Source organism: Ammospiza caudacuta, chromosome 2, assembly GCF_027887145.1.
Source record: "Ammospiza caudacuta isolate bAmmCau1 chromosome 2, bAmmCau1.pri, whole genome shotgun sequence".
In the NCBI taxonomy this organism is placed as follows: domain Eukaryota; kingdom Metazoa; phylum Chordata; class Aves; order Passeriformes; family Passerellidae; genus Ammospiza; species Ammospiza caudacuta.
Window position 1 is genome coordinate 28,992,172 of NC_080594.1, and position 18,885 is coordinate 29,011,056.

The following is an 18,885-nucleotide window of genomic DNA, read 5'->3' on the forward strand; positions in this document are numbered from 1 at the left end:
TTTCTTCTCTTTCAGCTCCAGTCTCTTTCTGCCATTCTTTTTCTGTATCTTTCATGCTTTGCCCATTCTGTTTCCTCCTCTCACTAATTTGATGTTGTGGTGTGCACAGCACACCACAACAATTTGAGTTGCCAGGACTGAAGACCACTGTGTATTTGTGTGGCCTAGAAGTAGTGATATTTTCCAATTAGAATTTTCAAGAGAACTTGGGTTTTGTTGGTATAGGAATGTTTGTCCTGAGAAGGGCACAGAGTCAGGCAGTGGGTTTGAAGATTCTGATTAGAGCAGGTGTGAGTACCACCACCAGCCTGTTGGACACATTTTCCACTCTCTGTTTCAATCTTATCTCATGATTTCTTGAAGCAGAAGTGGCCTTGATATGTATAAATGAAACTGCTAGGCAAAACCCACAGAGTGGTAGTAAAAGTAATGATTATGGTAATAACATAATGTAGGAAAAATATCATAACATGTGTTTACAAATAACAACGCTCTCCTTTAAGACACTTGAGACATTCCCTGCTCTGTAGGGTGCACCTGTTCATCAGATAGGCCGTCTCTCAGGGGTCTGACCTGAACCACTGAGCAGCTTCAGCTGGGAATTAGACCCCCTTCTGGGACTTAAAGCTCTGGAAATTATTTAAAGCGCTTGCAAGCAAATCCATGGTGCCTATCAAACAGTTCCCCAGAGAAAGCAGAAACAAGGGAAAAATTCTTCCTGTGGAGACTCTGACAGTGATCTTGAGAAAGCACCACAGGAAGCAAACAAGCCCTCACCTAAACGCAGCTAGAGTTGTCTATTTCCTTTTCCTGCTCTGATATTCAGCACCTTTGCGTCCCAACTGTCAAAAGAGCTGTCGGAAGAGGTAGCTTACGAGGGAGATGCTTTTCTGACTGGGTTTGTTCACAGACTCAGCACTTTTACAGAGTCATTTCATTCTGAATGACTCCCAGATTGTTTATGCCAGAGGAATACGGTACCATCCTCCAGAGCATTTAAATTACTGGAGCTCAAGGAGTAACCAAACATCTTGCCCGAGTACAAGATTAAGACTGCAGGACCTTCTGCTATACCAAGCAAGTCAAGGAAAGAGAAGCCTGCTGTGAACTGTCCTCCACCAGAGGTTACTGCCTTGTCTCAACTTTGAGGTTTGCTACTTTTAGTCTGTAAGAAAATTTGCCCATTCAGACTGAAAGAGAGGAGCAATGAAAGAAGCAGCTCAGCTGGCAACTCTTTGAGGGATGGCATCACCAGCACCATGGGGGCAGCAGCTGGCAGCAGTTGCAGTATTTTCCACTGACTCAGCTGTTTGCAGGACCATCCATTGCTCTGTGCCCTCAGCTCAGCCACCAAGTGAAATGTGTTTACTGAATCAAGTGTCACAGCAGTAACTTGATCACTTCACACTGAGGGCCTGTGAGTGGCACTCATTAAAATTAGATTTTAAAATTGCTTTAGCTACCTCTAAGTTGACTCAGGACAAGTCTCTCCTTGTCTTGTGTAGACCATCTCCCTCAGCCCCCCTAATGGCAAGGTCACCCAAGAGCACATGAAAAGCAGTTTCCACCAGGGAGGGAAAAGAAGTAGTTTATACAACCAGCCTGTAAATCACTTGCACTCAACTGGTTCAAGTTTCTTGTGTAAACCAGGCGTTAGAAAAACAACCCTTGCCCTTAATTAACAAAGATGAATTCAGACTGCAGGAGCAGGTGAGTTTGGCACCTAAGCTGGTAAGATCAGACAAGCTCAATAGAAAAATCTATGCACACAACGTACGCCCAGCGGGATACACACAGAGAGCCCGGAGAACACAAGATGGAAGAATTTCCATCATCAAAGCAGAACATCACAGGCAGCTGCAGGCAGCCTGAGGGCAGGACACAGTTGCTAAGCAACTCTTCCCTAGGTTGGATGTCACACACACCCCCAGCCCCAACCACGCTGGGCACATACGGGATATTTTGCACTGGGGTTTCATTAAGAAGGCAGCTAATAAGTGGGTTGTTTTCCAACGCTCTCCTCAAGCAACGCCAAGTACCTTGATTCTGTGATTCTAACCAACAGTCCCCTTTCAAAAATATCCTGGACCTCTGTAGCTGGAAGTGGGATTGGACTGGACCAGTTAGCTGCTCATGGCGTAAATGCAGACATCAGGGTGGAACATGTGCAACATAGACACTGCTGCAGACAATTACGTGTTTTAGCCTGGTAGTGTTTGACATGTGTGCCTAACAATAAGAAGTTCAGAAATAAATAGATAGGCAAATAAAAGAGAGCATTGTTAAAGAAAGACAGAAAAGCAGTTCTCCTCCCTACTCATTGCCCCAAGAAACTGTAAGCTTTATTTTTTTCTTCCCCTTTTTGTAAGAAATCTTTCTTACAATGAAACAGAAAAACCAGGAGAGGATCAATATTTTGAAGAAAGCAGAAATACTTTAGGACATTCCACTCTCTTTCTCAAGTATTGGATCCTGGGGCAGTATCCATCTGCCCAGGAAGGCAAGGGTAGATGGCTATCTTGAAGAGAATAGTTCTTGAAGAGCTGAGAACATTGAAGGGCTGGTGACCTCACAAAGCAGAAATCTGAAAAAAAGCTACCTACAAAAAACTTGAGAGTCTCAGCTCAGCTGGGCCTGGAAAGCCAGAACCACCCAGCTCAGCATAAGAACTTCAGTAAAAGAGAGGAGAGAGAAGTGATTAGGGACAGTGACAGCAGGTCATGGCTGGGGCTGACCTGGCAGCAGATCTGGGCCTCATCTCTACTGTGAGTTTCAACAAAGCTCATGGCCCACTGCAGAACATTTCTGTTCCAGTTATACAACATTGCCTGAAGATGAGATGAGAATTTCTTCAAGAACTTTTCAAAACAGGTCTTACCATAGGTGTACATCTGTAGTGCTGCCCCAGCCTAAGTCATGGAAGCTTTCCCATGGCTACAACAGCTTTGGGCTAAACCAACACATCACGAGGTGCTTAAAAAGGCCTTCTCACTTTTGGGAGTAACTAAGACACAAATGACCAAATTTCTGACAGCACTGACAGCAACTTGGCTCTTTCAGGGATAAGGCAAAGAAATTTGCATGCAAGCTGCAAATATCAGCATTCATTCCCCCCATCCTGGCAGAACTGAGATGTCTTATCTGAAAGGTATTTATACTTGTATAGAGCAAGCTTATCTAGTGCTCTGTAGCCATCATAAATTCTTCCACTCCATCCTAACCTACTTTTGCTGTAATGTGTCTATGTAATTATTCACCTGTGCTCACAGGTCCATTGTGCCAGGCACGGGACAAGCACAGACTGAGAGACATCCCTGGGCCCTCAAAACCAGAGATACAAATACTTGGTGTTATTAGCCTCATTCTACAGATGAGCAGCTGAGGGTCTGGGATCCTTAATCAAATGTTATGTCCTTCTGGGATGCTCATGGAAGAGCTGGACACATTCCCCACACTGTCTGAATGCCAGAGAAGCATTTTTCCCCATGCAGGTTAGATTACTCTTCTTAAACTGAATTTCTGGGAAGCTCCAGAAATGTTACTAATGAGGTTTTATTCATTAAAAACTATCTGCCCTTTTGTTTCATATTCAGTGGGCCAAAGAGAAAGTCAGGAACTACTCTATGTACCAGAATCCAAGAGAATGACAAACCCTCTCCTGTCTTCTCTTTTGTTGTAGCTTGAGCCTTGAACAAGAGGAACATATCTCAGCAAGGCTTTCCTTCACAGCCTCCTGCAGCTGCCCATCAGGGTGTGATGTGAGCCTGGGCCTTTGAGAGATTTCCCCAGGTGGCAGGGCTTTTGTTAAGCTCCATCTTTGTGAAAAGGAACTTAGGGCTCTGCTCAACTCCAAAAGTTTTGGGCTTTCCTCACAAAGGTTTATTCTTCCCTTTGGGACAAAATAGCAATATATGTGGACAGCAGGCAGACAGCTTGGAGATAAACAAATAGCAGTTTTCAGCTGAGGCTTTTTCCCCTCCTTTTCATTTTTACACAGAAGACTCTAGAGGGGAAAGAGAGAAAGTGAACAGAAAAGTCCACAGGGAGAGGAACATGTGTGGGGGGAGGAGAGTGAAAGGAAACAAATTAAAATGACAGATAGAAGTTGTGTGTAATAGTGCATTATTTATAAAGACAAGTTCAGCTGAAAAACATTCCTATCCAGGCAGGAAGAAAGGAAATAAATCTTTTTATTTCACCATGTTCATTAGTTGCTATCATCCCAATCCAAGTGCCAGATGCATCATCCACAAACCAACAGAGGATTGTGGCCACAGCCAACTGTGCTTTGCATGGAACATCTGTGATTTGCAGGTCAAGATCATGAAAGAAAGTCAAAACATTCAAAATCCTGATATGGGAGCAGCCTTCAGAGCACAGGGCTTGTTACACGAGCCTGCTCTGGGGCAGCACAGCAAAGGCAGCTCTGTCATCCTTAGCAAGACTGACTCTGGGACCTCTTCAGTGATATTCCAGGGCTACTTTTGCAGGAGTGGAACAGAGGGAGAAAGTTGCCAGGTAACACTGGGGAACTTCCAAAGAGTCAAGTCCCAAGTTTTTGTTTGTATTTTGAGCAGAAATATGCAAAATCCCCAAAGATATTGTCAGGCCAGGAAAAGGATACGTCCCTTGGAGCTGCATGAGCTGTCAGTTTAATAAAGCCATGTTTTCAGGCTCCCAAGGGGCAGTTCTCATTCTCCAATATTCCTCTCTGAATTCCTGTAAGGCAATACAGAATTTAAAGCTCTCCAGTATTTAGCAACAATCCATGTGTGTTATAAATCCCCTTTGTCTTCCAAATTTGTGCTCTTTACAAAAATCACGTGCCTTAGTTTGGCCATGGAGTTTCTCTGTACACTTTCTATTGCTTATGGTTTCATTGTCTATGGACTTCAATTTTCCAAATATTTTATTGTTTTGCTGGAGATAGAAATTAGACTGAAAAGATAGTTACTTACAGGATCACTTATTTTCTGAAGGTCACTGACTTTTCTTGAAAAGGAAGCCTTTTAAGTATCTTCTCAAATCTGCCTGCCTTTTCAGAAATAATTGCCACTCTTGCAGCAAAGTTAACAACAGTAAGTATCCTAGCACATGTGTTGTGCAGCTGTTTGCTTGTGTGTAAGGCAGCTGGTCAGTCCCTCCACTCTTGAGAGGACCTGCCAATAACTCCTCTCTCTGTCACTACACACTCTCATCTTTTTTCCATTTTAGCTGGAACCATTCTGCTATGGCCCCTGCCTGCTCCTTTCAAATCTCTTAGGAGCTGAGATTCCTCCAAAAATTGATCATCTCCTAGAGACATCTGCCAGCTCTGTTCTGAGCCTTTTATGGAGACTGCCTAATGATCCCAGCTGGGTCTGACTGGGGCTGGATGGGTCCTGTAGAGCCAAAACATCCTGGTGGAGTATCTTGCCCAAGAGAGCTGACCTACAACATTCTCTTGTTGCAAGCTTCCCATACCTACTCTTTAACAGCTATTTTACAGATTGTCCCTTACATTTTCAAACTGTTCTTTTCACTTTTTCATGTCGTTCATGATGCTTTAGGGTGAAAGAGAACCAGCTTCTCAATCTCAGCCATTTTCGAGCCATCATTAATTTCTTTCCCACCCTCATTTGCTAATAGACCTACTTTCTCCCTACTGTTACTTTTTGCTCTGATCTCTTTGCAAAAGCCTTTCTTATTCTACTTTAGCCTATTGATTTCATTCTGTTTCTCATCCGCCAAGCCCTCAGATGGCATGTTTTATCAGCTAGGAATTCATCTCATTTCTTTCTATTATGCAACATTATCTCAGCTGCCTCACTGAAACTGAAGCATAACAGATCTCCTGCACTCACTTTTATCATCTAAGGCCCTTATTCAGCAAGGTAACGCCACCAGGCTCACCTGAATTGTCTCACTGAGGTCAGGCACTGAAAGTTAGGAGGACAGTCTTAGGGCCCTTGTTCATCACTGGGAGGTAAAAGCTCCCTTGCTGCCATTTTGTGAAAAAAAATTAATATATACATTGTGGGGATATATGTTGATATCTACTATATATTGATATATGTTGAGGATAGAGGAAAATGCTCCAATTAGAATTTTCTCTGCACTCCTAATCAAGAAGTAGTGTGCTTGTCACCCACTTCCTTCCTCACCTGCCCAGAAGCCCCGTCTATCCTTTAACATGATCCATCCCAGAGGAATGGAATAAACCACAGAGGACTGCCACATCAGCAGATGTCAGCTCCAAACTTTTGGCATTTCTCCTTGTGAGTGCTGCTCCCAAAACCCAACAAATGCTCCATGGCTCAAACGGGGCACCCTCTCAGGAGGTGCTAATTCATGAGATGCTCCCTGTGGGTGGTGGGGAGAGAGGGGATTGGGAGGGTGCACATGTCTTAAGCAGTCAATGGTATTGAGAAGTAGCCCTGCAGGAGGATTAATTATGTCATCTGAAGCAAAGAAAATTGAGCAAAAGTGTTTGAAAATCTCTGCCACTCTCCTGTCTTCCCAACCGCCTCACTTTCTCATTTGGAAACTCTCAGATGCCTCTCCCTCTCTGGATGTTTTGATAAGGCCTTTTCTTGTTTCTGTGCTGCCTCAAGCAAGTGTGATTTGATTTTGCTTCTCTTTCCTCCCCTCCCTGGTTTGAGGTGTGCACTGCTGGCTATCTGTTAAATTCCATCTCCCTTGCTTGTTCATTTTCTATACAATTCCTTTACACACCCTCCCTTCAGCCAAATGGATTTTTTTAATCTACTTTGTATTTTAAGTTGTCTTGATATTGTTAGCCTTTGGGCTTATGAGACTGTGTTTTTAATACTTTCCCACCCTCCCTATGCCCCATCTCCAGCTCATACTAGAGGACAGCTTTGCATTTATTTCTATCAACTCCATAATTGGTTTGCAGAAAGTTCCAGCATCCTTATTAGAGTTATGTCAGAACCAACACCATGGGCCTGATTCTCCAGCAATAGAAAGTGAAGAACTACCAGGGCAATGAGAACCATTCATCACCTGCAAGGGCAGATTGAAGTCACTGCAGCCAAAAAAACCTCTTTGAAATTATGGGATTAGCCTCCCCTCTAAGATGAACAGAACTGAAAGTCCAGACAGCAGAAATTCCTCCAGATCTGGGCAACATTGGATTGGGATATGAATTTGCATATGGCAATAGCTCCAGAAGTTCTCACACTCCTGAAAAGTGGACTCTTGAGTTATACAGGCAGTGCTTGCCTGATCCAGTAAAATTCTGCCACAACCTTCATCCCACCACAGACATTGCTCCTCCCCAGCCCTTCTTGCATCCAACTGACTACCAGCTCAGAAGTCCATGGTTTAGAGTATTATTTTTCAAATCTCTTCCAAAATAAAAAAATAAACTGCTGGGTACTCAAAGTATGAATGTCTCCGATAGATATTTCTTTGCCAGCAATGAAGACTTTTTCCCCAGTATATTTTTCAGTAATAATAATAAAAAAGTCCTCATTCTTAGATGTTAAAATACCTGAAAGCTTTTCCATATTTTCTACTTTGATCTGGCATCACAGTTTTGAACTATATTTTTTTATAGTGCGTGACCACTTCATAAAACATCTTCTTCTTTATTTTTGCAACACTTCAGTATTGAAAGTTCATTGGTTTTCTGCAGGTGCAATTGTTATATTCCTGTCACAGTGGCCTGTTTCTTTGCCTCATTTAACTCCAACATATTCTAGTTGGGGTAAACCAGAGTATGTAATATCATTTTCCCAAAAATAACACTTTAGTTTCTCAATAAATCCAAGCCAACCTCATTGTGGGGCTATATACAAAGACATTTGCTTTGGACATCAACTGTGGAAATAGTTGGAATGAAATGTTGGAATCTGCCAAGGCAGCTCAGTGCCTTTCATTTTGACACTTTCACACAGATATAAGAAGAGGTCAGTTTCTTTCTCCATGGCTAGTTTTGGCTCTCAGGGTGCTAATGGAAATAAAAGCTCTGTGTGCCTTACTGTGAGCCAGTCTCACTGTGGTGATGCCTGGAGAGAAGTCAGATGGAGGAATACCTCTCATCATTTTTATTTCTTCATTTTTATTTCCCTTTCTTTTTCAAGGAAAGACTACAGCAACAGGAAAAGAAGACAAGACTGTGTTGCCATACCTTTAAAGTCTTCTAACATTTTAACTCACGACTTTGTTTCTGTTTGGAAACTTCTTGTAACAGAGACTATTCTGAATTAAAATCTGTAGCAATGCTTGGATCTTTAATCCCTCAATAATTCAAAATCCAAGTTCTCTGGACATAGGAATTGACCCCATAACACACACACTATTAAAATAGGTTAAAATTTAAAGTGTCTACCATGCCATGATAATTGCAGAATGTCAAAGAATTTTCAAAACATTTCCTCATGAATCCTCAGAGCATGCAGTAAATCTTCTCAGCAACATTTGAACCACCCAATCATGATAAAAGCAGCAGAGATGTGACTAGCTCACATAGAGGGTGGAACAGGTAGAAGCATCCCAATTCCTACCCAGTCCCACAGTCTTGAGCTGCACCAAGGGAAATTTAGGTTGGATATTAGGAAAATGTTTTTTATGGAAAAGGTGATAAAGTACTGGAATGATCTGCCTGGGGAGGTGGTGGATGTGTTTAAAAAGAGATTGGATGTGGCACTCAGTGCCATGGTCTAGCTGAGGTGTTAGAGTATGAGTTGGACTTGGTGACCTTAAAGGTCTCTTCCAACAAAGTGATTCTGTGATCAGTCTGCAGAGGAAGGGATAAGCAGGACTGTTTTACTTGTCCTCGTTGTTTCAAAAGGTTAGAGGGAGCCCCAACTCACTGTTTCAGAGGATGACAAAATTTTTTGCCCTATATCTGCTGGAGTCACACTGACCCTCTGTTCATCATGCTGTAACTATGAGATCATGCTTACAGGATCACTTAAAAAGGAAACATGTTTCTAATGAATATCTCATTTAAAAAGAAAAAACCATAAAGCTTTCTTTTTATGGCTTAACTTTTCATCTTAAAATATAGTGGGCCTGATTCATATGGGAATGTCAGGTCAAAAGTTCTACACAAAGGAAAAAAATTGCTTCAGAAAAAAATCTGAATTACCTTTTTGAATCCATCATTATACAACCTCATTTTCTTCTGCCCTAGTTTTTTTTCTTCCCTCTGCTGTTGATCGTATCTTCCTTTATTGATATTCCAATCACATGCATTATCCTACCCGCTTTCTGTAATGCCAACTAAATCATCATTGTTTTCATGCATGAGATCTTCCTGCTTAGTAATTTCCTATATTTCTTGTGTTGAGACACTGAGGAAAGACTTCAGTCCATTTTCGATCCCACCCTTTAACCTCGCTTTCTTTCTTTGGTTGCATTCCCTCTTTCTTAGTCCTAATCAAACCTAGAGACACAGTCAGACCATACTTCCTGCTCACTTTTGGATTCTTTTTCAACAGCAATTACACTGCTTTGTGCCTGACGGCTGCTTAGTTCAGTCCCCGTGGACAACATGATCCAGTCTTCCCTGCTGAGAAATCCCCAGTGACCCCCTGCTCCCCCTCAGTTCTCCTCACAGACGGCTCTCCAGCATCTCCTCTCCTGTCAGCCAGCCCAGTGTTCTCAGCAGGGGTGGCAAGTGCACTCTCACATCCCTTCCCCTTTCTCTGGCCGCACCACCACTCAGAAACAGAAAGCAGCATGCAGCCCTACAAGTGTTAATCTACAAGTAAAAAAACCCAGAATCATTTAGGCTTTGGAAAAGACTTTTAAAATCATTGAGTCCAAGCACAAAAACCTTCATGCTCCCTGCTCTTGGCCACCTTCCTCACCAAATCCTTTTCCCACCTGGCCCCAAACTGTGCCTCTGGTTCTCTCATTTGCTTTACTTTTCTGTGTGGCCTCTCCCCACAAGGCTTGGTTTTAAACAACCTGTTAGAGCAACCAAGACTTTAAATTCTCCATTCCACTGTTCTCTGTTGAGTCAGTAAAGAAAATCAGAGGAGACTGAGATGGCCTAAAAGGATAACCCTTGACACCAAACCCTCCAGAGGCTCCCCCAGCTCTTTCCCCAATCACACTAGAAGAACATTCCTGATCCAAGGATGCTCCATGCTTGGCATGTTGCCCAGTTTTGGCTGTTACCCTCAAAAAATGTGATTATTCTCCCCACCACGAATATGATCTTATGCTATACAGTCACTGCCATTTCTTGTGATTCCCTTGTGACACTTTCAGGCCCTGCCTTGCAGTTACCCTTCTTTTTCCACTGCTTCCATTTACCTATCAGCTCCTCCACCCACAGTAAAAGGAATTGCATCTCTATGAAACTGGCTATTGGAATTTTTAATAGTGCTAAAATAATTTAGTCCATACTACAGGTAATTTTATTAACAGTCAATATTTTCTGCCCTAAATGACAGATTTATTACAGCACATTATTTTTATTATTGAGTGTAATCATATCCCCATGCTACTGAAATCCCCTGGGAACCCACAGTGCTCTGGCAGTAATAAATAACCAATGCACACAGAGAAACTTTGCTAAGGTGAATTTAAGGTTGCAGGCACATAGCAGTGGTTTGAGTGCATATTGCTCCTCAAGAACATTGGAGTTAACAAGTTGTTTGCAGGCAACAGCAAAAGCAATTCTCATTTCTCATCTTTTCAAAACAGAGTCCCACACAACCCAAAGTCATGAGGTTCTCCTCCAGCTCTCCTCCTTGGGACATACCTTACTTGTGCTCTCTCCCTGTGTTTCCTTGTAGCAGCTTGCATAAGTTAGGCCTAGCTGACAGTGATGTTAGCATATGAACATGAGTTAACCTGGTGGGATAAGGGAATAACATCCATTTGAGAAGAGGAACTTAAGCAAGATCTGCTTGTCCAGATGAGCAGATTGGTGGCACCAGAGAGCAGCAATAGACAGGATACATTTAGAGAATTTGTATGGACTAATCAAGCATTGGTTAATCTCTACCAAAACTTACATCTGACAGTACCCAGAGACACCCATGGACAGAGCCCAAGGAACCTCACCACTCACCACCAGGAATATGCAGAGCACAGCTGGAGCTGCTACACTGTCCCCTCCAAATTCTGTCCTCTGACCCATCTCATCATCTCTCCCGCTGAACAGAGAAGTTGTGTAACTCATAAAAATGCGTGTATCTGTGATCAAAATGTTCTGGTATCTAAGTCCATCGAGTCTCTGCAATATCTCTTGGTCCTACATGGCAGCAGCCCCCGCTCCCTGCACGCACACCCCTGCAGCATCCCCGTGGGTACCTGACCAAAGGCAGGACAAGAGGCAGCTCACGCTGTGTTTGCTCTCAGCTGTGCACGTGCTCATCAGCCAGCTGACAGGCCACACTGGGCAAGTTACACTCCAGCTCTCACCACTGTCTTTCCTCCCAGTGAGGGCACTCATTTAAGTCTGTTTCCCTAGCCCAGCCGCTAATCTCCTTGGTACTTACAGGAATCTTGGTTTGTTGTTTTTTTTGAAATCACTATCCTGTTAGGAAATGTGGCTGAAATCAGCCAGCTGATACCAGAGAAGATCAGGACTGACAGGTTGACAAGCAGGCAGACAGAATGATTGCCTGTCTCATGCTTGTTTGAGAATCCAGGATATAGAAAACCATAGGAAATGTAAAAATTTTGATTCAGATGAACCACTCAAACTCAAACTGCATTCCAACAGAAGACCATTTCACTATTTCCCCTTCATTGAAGATTTTTAAAGCAATTCACCAGAGGGCACAGAACTATTTGTTATCTACTCCAAATAACAACCATTCTGCTTTGTTATCACATTAACCTTTGGTCTTTTCCAGGTAAAAACTTGAATCTCGCAATCAGGGAGGATGAGGTATGTCCGTGGAGACAGGCGAGTGCAGCGTGCAGGAGCACTCAGACAGCAGGGCACAAGGTGCAATTGTCAAACTTAAACTTGTAGCCTGCTAAATACCTGCTAGAGCAGCTGCATGAGCCCAGCATCTGGCAAGGTCACAGCCTATGCTGCACAGGGCAGGATTGCCTTCATCATGCTGCTTGTGTAAATGAGGATTCGTGCGCTGTGCATGACTGCAAATAAAGCAGCGAAGCTCCTCGCTAACATTTGGAATACTCTGATTCTTTGTAGCCACACCATGGACTAAAACTAATTGCAGCTACGTTCAGTCGAGTTTGCCTTGTGCCAAGGCCTTTCACACAGTGGAAAAGTGACAAGGAACTTAAATGTTTATGCTAAGACACTCACCTAGCTCACTATTTGTACCGCTTTTTAAAACACTTGCATTTAAAACACTGCTCAAATCACCCAGAGCCTGCTAAAGGAGCTGGGCTGGAGATGACATGTCTACTAGTGTGAAGAAGACTATTTTCCCTGCCTTCAGCTTTAGTAAAACTGAAAGCCCTGATGTTACCAACAAGAAGAAATTCAAAGGGAGAGGGTAAAAGATGTTGTTTAACAGAAAAGGAAAAAACAAAACATATCCTTTGAAGCCAAGCCTGGAGCAAACACAGTAATTGTGTCAAGTGCTGTACATCTGGGGTTCAAGGCCACTGTTCTTCCCACTGGGTCACACTCTGGCTGGCCTACCTCTGCTGTGATGCATGATAGCTTGAGAGAGCACTCCTGTCACCTTGCTTCCATTGCAGGACACATCATGCTCCTCCAACACGCAGTGCATTATGAAGTAACATGGAAATAACCCAAATCCAGCATCTTTCCCTTTCTAAATAAGAAAAAACACATTCTGGAACCCTGATTCTCCATGCATTATTAGCCCCCCCCCCCATGCTGTTATGAGGGGGAATAATGCATTTTTAACTTATTTGCTAATAGACTTTGGCTGGAATTTTTCAAATATTTGCTATTTTATAATATCTACCATGAGTTAAGCACTCCGTTAGTGGGATTTGGAAATCTAAGCAAATAGGGTCCTTTAAAGAGCTAAGGCATAAAGAGCTGTAAGATCCTTGAATGAAAGAATCTATAAGTAGTACAAAGAATCATTGGCTACACAGACAGAAATTGTCATTATCATCTTATTTTGTGATAGCAAAACCCTGTATAACAATTCAACACATTAGGCATTAACAGAGAGTTAAAATACTCTCTTAAATAGGAAACCTCCTCTAGTATAACTCTGAAAACTGCTGAGTTGATGGATAAATTCCTATCTTCTTAATGCTTTCTGTGTTGGATCTTTGGCCCACTGATGTATTATTCCTCTGAGTGGAATCAGTAAAAAGGTTCCTCAGTACTGGGTGCTCAGCTTTGTGTAATGTTGGTGCTCAGAAGTACTGCACAATCCAGCAGAATGCAGCCCATATTGAAGGGGCTGGGTTTGGCTTGGGAGCTGTCTAGGGCAGGCATCTCTCTCTCAGCCCTCTGGAATCTCCTGCAAGCTTAGCACAGTCCATGAAGCCAGCAGAGAGGTGGGAGGAAAAGAAAGAAGTGTTACAAGGCAGAAAGCAAGAGGAGGACATTTGAATTTCATAAGACAGGTTAACCCCGCAGGGCTGAGAGAAGCAAAAACAACTTATTCTGAATAAACATGATATGGAAATTGCGAGATAGGATTGAGCATGAATTTATCTAGGAAGCTACAGCGCAAGTTGGTGCAAGATGCCATCCGGAAAACCTTGAGAGAACTGAAGACAAGAGAAGTGATCTTGCCAGCCACATCCATCCAAACCCCGGACTCCTTGTTCCCACAAGGCACACTTTTGGAAGGAGAGATGGTGGGACAGTGGTGCCCACCCTCCAGGGCAGCTCCCACTGCAGCCCCTTTGCTCAGCCACCAGGCTGAAACTCATCCTCAAGGAGCATGTTCCAGGCTCTGTGTTTGCCATCTCCTGGATCATGGCCAGGCATTGCAGTGGGAATGCCAGCTCACATATTCTGAAACCGTGGTGGGGAAATGCTAACTGCTGGGCAGCAGGGACTGCTGTGGGCCAGGGCTTGACTCCACACCCCAGCCTTCACTCCCTGGTGAGCAGGGGTGCAGCAAGTCACCAAACCTAGGGACCTCAGTCCCTGCCAAGGACAGGAAAGGTGGCAAGGGATAACACACATACAACATGGAAGCAGACATACTCCATGATGAAGCTTCATGTCCTTCTCCCAGGCTGTCCTTAATGTGACTGATGGTCCCAGGCAAAACAGAGTCAATTTGCACCCATTCTGAGTGTGCAAATGTATTTGACAGACGAGCTCCAAAGAGACTAGCTGATGTGATTTAAGATGTTACCTCTCCCCAGCTGTCTACCCTATTCCTCTGCCAGAAGTTACTTCCCCAGCAGCAGGGAAAGCAGAAAAAACATGTGTCTGCACCTTGAATGCTCCAGCTAGGGCTGTTGTATTAGCATAAAGTGCCAATGAAGGGTGGGTTTGTGCTAATACATCAGATGAGAGCTGCAACCACTGGAGCACAGGCACATGTCTCATTCTGCCAGCGCTCCAGTCATCTCCAACAAGGGTGCAGAAAGGACAGCTGAAGGTATTAAAGTCATGTGTGCTGGGTACAGCTAGTACACACACACATATTATATATATATATATATATATATATATATATATATATATATATATATATATATATATGTTTGTGTGCCCAGTACTCTGATGAACACACATGATTTTCCAGTCCATTTTCCCAAAGCTTGGTGATCTGCAGACTCAATAAAGCACAGCCTGGGCCATGACTATGAAGCAAGACAAGCAATCAGCACTAAGGAGAGCACTGAGGAGGGCACAGCTACAAGCCTGCATAGGGCACGGAGGGAAGGGTGACTTCAGCTTCCTCCTCCTCTTAAACTAGCTGGGAGAGTGCCAGCTCATACCTTGGCTCAGCATCATCAAGATTGAAAGTCACCACCCAAAAACTTCTTTAGGTAAAATTATAGAACCATAAGCTAACAAGTTACTGGAAGAATTCCACGAGTATGAAAATAGGCAGAAAAATTTAGTCAGCTCATTCTAACATCCATTTCTGCTATCAGTGTCAGTGATGCACGTTTATGCTAAACATATCTTTATCTCATACAGCATAGGACTTTCTTTTTACATGAAAATCATTTGTGCTTTGGAAAATCCTGTAATGTGATGATTTGCTTAGCTTTCTGATGTATGCTTTCACTTTAGTGTTTGTTTTTTGCTTGTATCTCTTGCTTATGATATCTCTGTATGCTGAAAATCCAGTACAAATATTTAGTAAACAATAAGAAGCTTATTGCTGTTTTCAAGCAGAAAATTTGCCTCTGCCTCGCAGAACATCTATTTTGGCTTGTATTTAATTTTTTAAACAATGCATGAATATATATCTATAAATCAGATCTTTCCTTGCTTGGATTCTACATTGGTAGGTGCTTTATAAAAGTCAATATAGATGGAATCAGCTGTAATTCATTTACGGCAAACTCATCTTTGATCAGAAGATATAGCAATTGGTTTTTTTCACATGTGACAGGCACAGAGCTCCTTTTTCAGTACATTATTTTGAAAGCTTCTTTTTACTTTTTTTTAACTAAAGAACCCCTGGACAATCTTCTGTTTTGACATTTCTAGAACACTTGAAGCAGCCCAGAATCAGAGACCACAAAGAGATCCATGACATGGGAAAGGCAACTAGCATATTCCCTCTAAATGTTGCTCTAGGCATAGGCTTAATGAGTGATATACAGGATGGAGTCCTGGGGCTCTCCCTTCTCAGGGTGAATTTATCCCAGTCAGAGCTTGTGCAGGTAATTTACTCACCTCCTCACTTTTCCTTACAATTTCAGATAAAGCCCAAATGCTTTTGAACTGCCACATTGACACATTTCTCTTTGTGAAATCTCAGGCTAGTCTTTTTTTTTTTTTTCATAGTAACCTGATTTTGAGTGCCCAGCTAGATACCAGAGGCAACAATGACTTCACTGATTATGGAATCTAAATTCAAGAGGCTGATGTGAATCTCCAGCTGTCTAGGATACACACCTGTCAGACCCAGGATCCATCTACAGCCAAGGGGAAGAAAAAATTGTCCTAGAAGAAAAAAAATTAGAGCACAGAGGCATATGACACTTCCACAGACAGACTTTGGTAGCCCTGGAAAAGACTTAGTCCACTTGTTGATCCACCACCCATCACCCTTTTTAAAATTAGTTCCCATAACATCAGGCACATTTCTTCCTTTTAGTGGTTTTAACAGTTGGCCTGAATGTAGTTACCATGTACCTTGGCCAGTGCAGGCAGCAAATAAAATATGTAAAAAAGCAGGAGCCTTGGTTGAAAGTGTTGATGCTTGTTGATGCTTGCTGTAGTTCTGGAGCTGTTATTAAGGCCCCAATAGATGAAATGAAGAAGCCTCAACAGGCAGAGAATAGCTGCTTCCTGCCTCTCTCCAGTTTTAAGGATACCCATCATAACCAATTTAATCATTTTTTGCTTCGATGATCACTGAAGGATGGGAGATCCCCCCTAACTGAGCCTTTCCTGGAAGAATTCTGATGCTCCTGTGTTTAACTTGGATGTGTGAGAAATGTGTTTTTACATGAAGCAAGCTGGGGAGGGTGTTGAATGACAGAAGCACCATGGCATCACCAGCTTGCATTAGAAGCAGAGGACTTTGAGGCCACCCTGGGGGTTTTCAGGCAGAACAACTGTGAAGCTACAGCTATAAATTTAATCACTGTATATTGATGTGGTGATGTTGGGTGTATTGATGTATTTTATTGCTAAGCAGTGCATTCTCCCCCTGTTTTTTCCCCCTTGAGCAGATTAACTGTATATTCCAAAATACTGTCCAACAGAAACATGAGTGGCATACTATTTTCACTTTGCTTGCCTCCCACATAAAAGAACAGCTGTGAATGTCAGCTGAGGCTGATTTCTCCTGCACAATGGCCTATCATTTTTTGTAAAAATAAATAAGTGGCAATCATTCATTTTTTTTTTCATGGATATAAACATTTTGGGTCAAACTCAAAGTGACTGAAATGATATTGCATTTTACCTCTGGTTGATAAGTAGTTGTAATTTACAGGCCAATAGAACTGGGTAGATAGAAAAGCAACCACCAAGTAGAATTAAGATAAAGAACCTCCTACTCTCACTTTGTCTTACACCTTTCACTGAGCTGCCTTTGCTCCTGCATCATTTATTCCCTGACTGTACATTCCTGTAAGTTACACTAAGTTGCTGCCAGGTAGCATAGAGCATCATTTATATCACCTCTGAGCACTGCCCAATTGCAGAGCAAGCTGCTGGAGTCATTGGTTCAGCCCCAAACACACCATCAGAGCACCCGCTGCAGTGAGACCAGGCACAAGAGTCAGTCTTTACACAAAGCTGCAGAAATTGAAAGCACAATTGCAGGGTGAAGTGCCACCCACACACAGCCCTCCCTTAGTGACAGAGGCTGATTGTCATAGGAAAGGCTCTAGACTTCTAATGGTGTCTCTTACCCTTATCCTCTGCAAGGGCATTTTGGGTTTCCCCAAGTTATCTCCAGCTGATGTGGCGCTTCAGCTTGGCACAGCATTGTGCAGTTGTCACAACAGGGCCCCAGAACAATAAAGCCTGTATCAATGGCATGCACTATTCTGCAGTCCAGGGAGAACTTGGTTAGTACCCAGCCAAGCATCTCTGCAATGCTCTTCTGCACACCGCAGAGGAGCCCTGAAGGATCAGGCCATAGCAGGTTTGAATAGCCAGGACTTTCTACGATGCATGGTGCATTCCAGTGGTTTGGATCTTGTCCTTCCTTGCAGTCTGTATGTAAGAGTGATTTGGGGCAGGTAATTTCCCATTTTTGTCCCTCTGCTGTTCCCCGTAGCACAGCAGTACTGCAGAACCTCAGGAAACCCTTTTGGGCCGTGTCAGTACCAGCCAGCACCGGGAGTCATGCATGTCATTGCCACATTGCAATTGATATTGATCATATGTATCCTTTGGAATCAATACAGGCCTTTTTCCACTGGAAATTAGCATTCTTCTGAATATGGCACACAATGGAAAAAGCTCCCAAGTGTGCATGCATATCTCCAAAAACCCAGCTTGGGACTGGCAGCAGTATGTTAGCATATAGAAGACACATTTCAGTTTATGTTCTGAAAGGATAAGACTAAACCCTTGTGCATTAATACCTGCTGCAATGGTTTCCCCATTCCTCCTACTGGAGACTGGGAAGATTGTAATTTGTGAAAAACCCATTAAAATACAGATCTCCCCATTCACAGGGGTGGAAAGTATTAATAACATTTTCACTGAAAGCCAGGAGACCAATGTATATTCTTCCTCACTATATCCTTCACCTTAACAGACCTCAGTCTAGGGACAAATCTTCAGGACTTACAGCACACAAATGGCAGAACAACATTAAGAGCTATATCCAGAGTACGTCTAATACTTCCCATTTTTCAGATGAGTGGTTTTCAAACCGTGGTCTGCAAACCCATAGGGGCTTGCTCCATTTCTATATCTGATGTGCACTGCAACGATCTAGGCACGGGAATTTCCTAAAGGTAACTGGACACTTTTTAGAACTATAAGGGATCAACAAATTAAGAGGTGGGAAAAAAATGTACATAAAAAGCCTTGAGGTCAAGTGCATCCATGATGAGAGTGGAGAGGAAAAGCTGGGTGTCTGAGCACCCTCTTTCCATGTGACACCAGGCACTCCCATACACCAGGTATTGCTATCAGCAAGGGCTAGAACCCCATCAGCCTCCTCCGTTCCCTCTCCTCCTGTAAATCCACAACTGATTAAAAACATTAATTAACTGTCAAACCCTCCTCTGCTCTCCATCAATTAAATCTGGTTTATGTCCATTTTATCTATCCATCCAGATGCTTTAATTAGTCTCCATGATTGTAATTCATCAGCACTTCCACAGAGCAAAGCA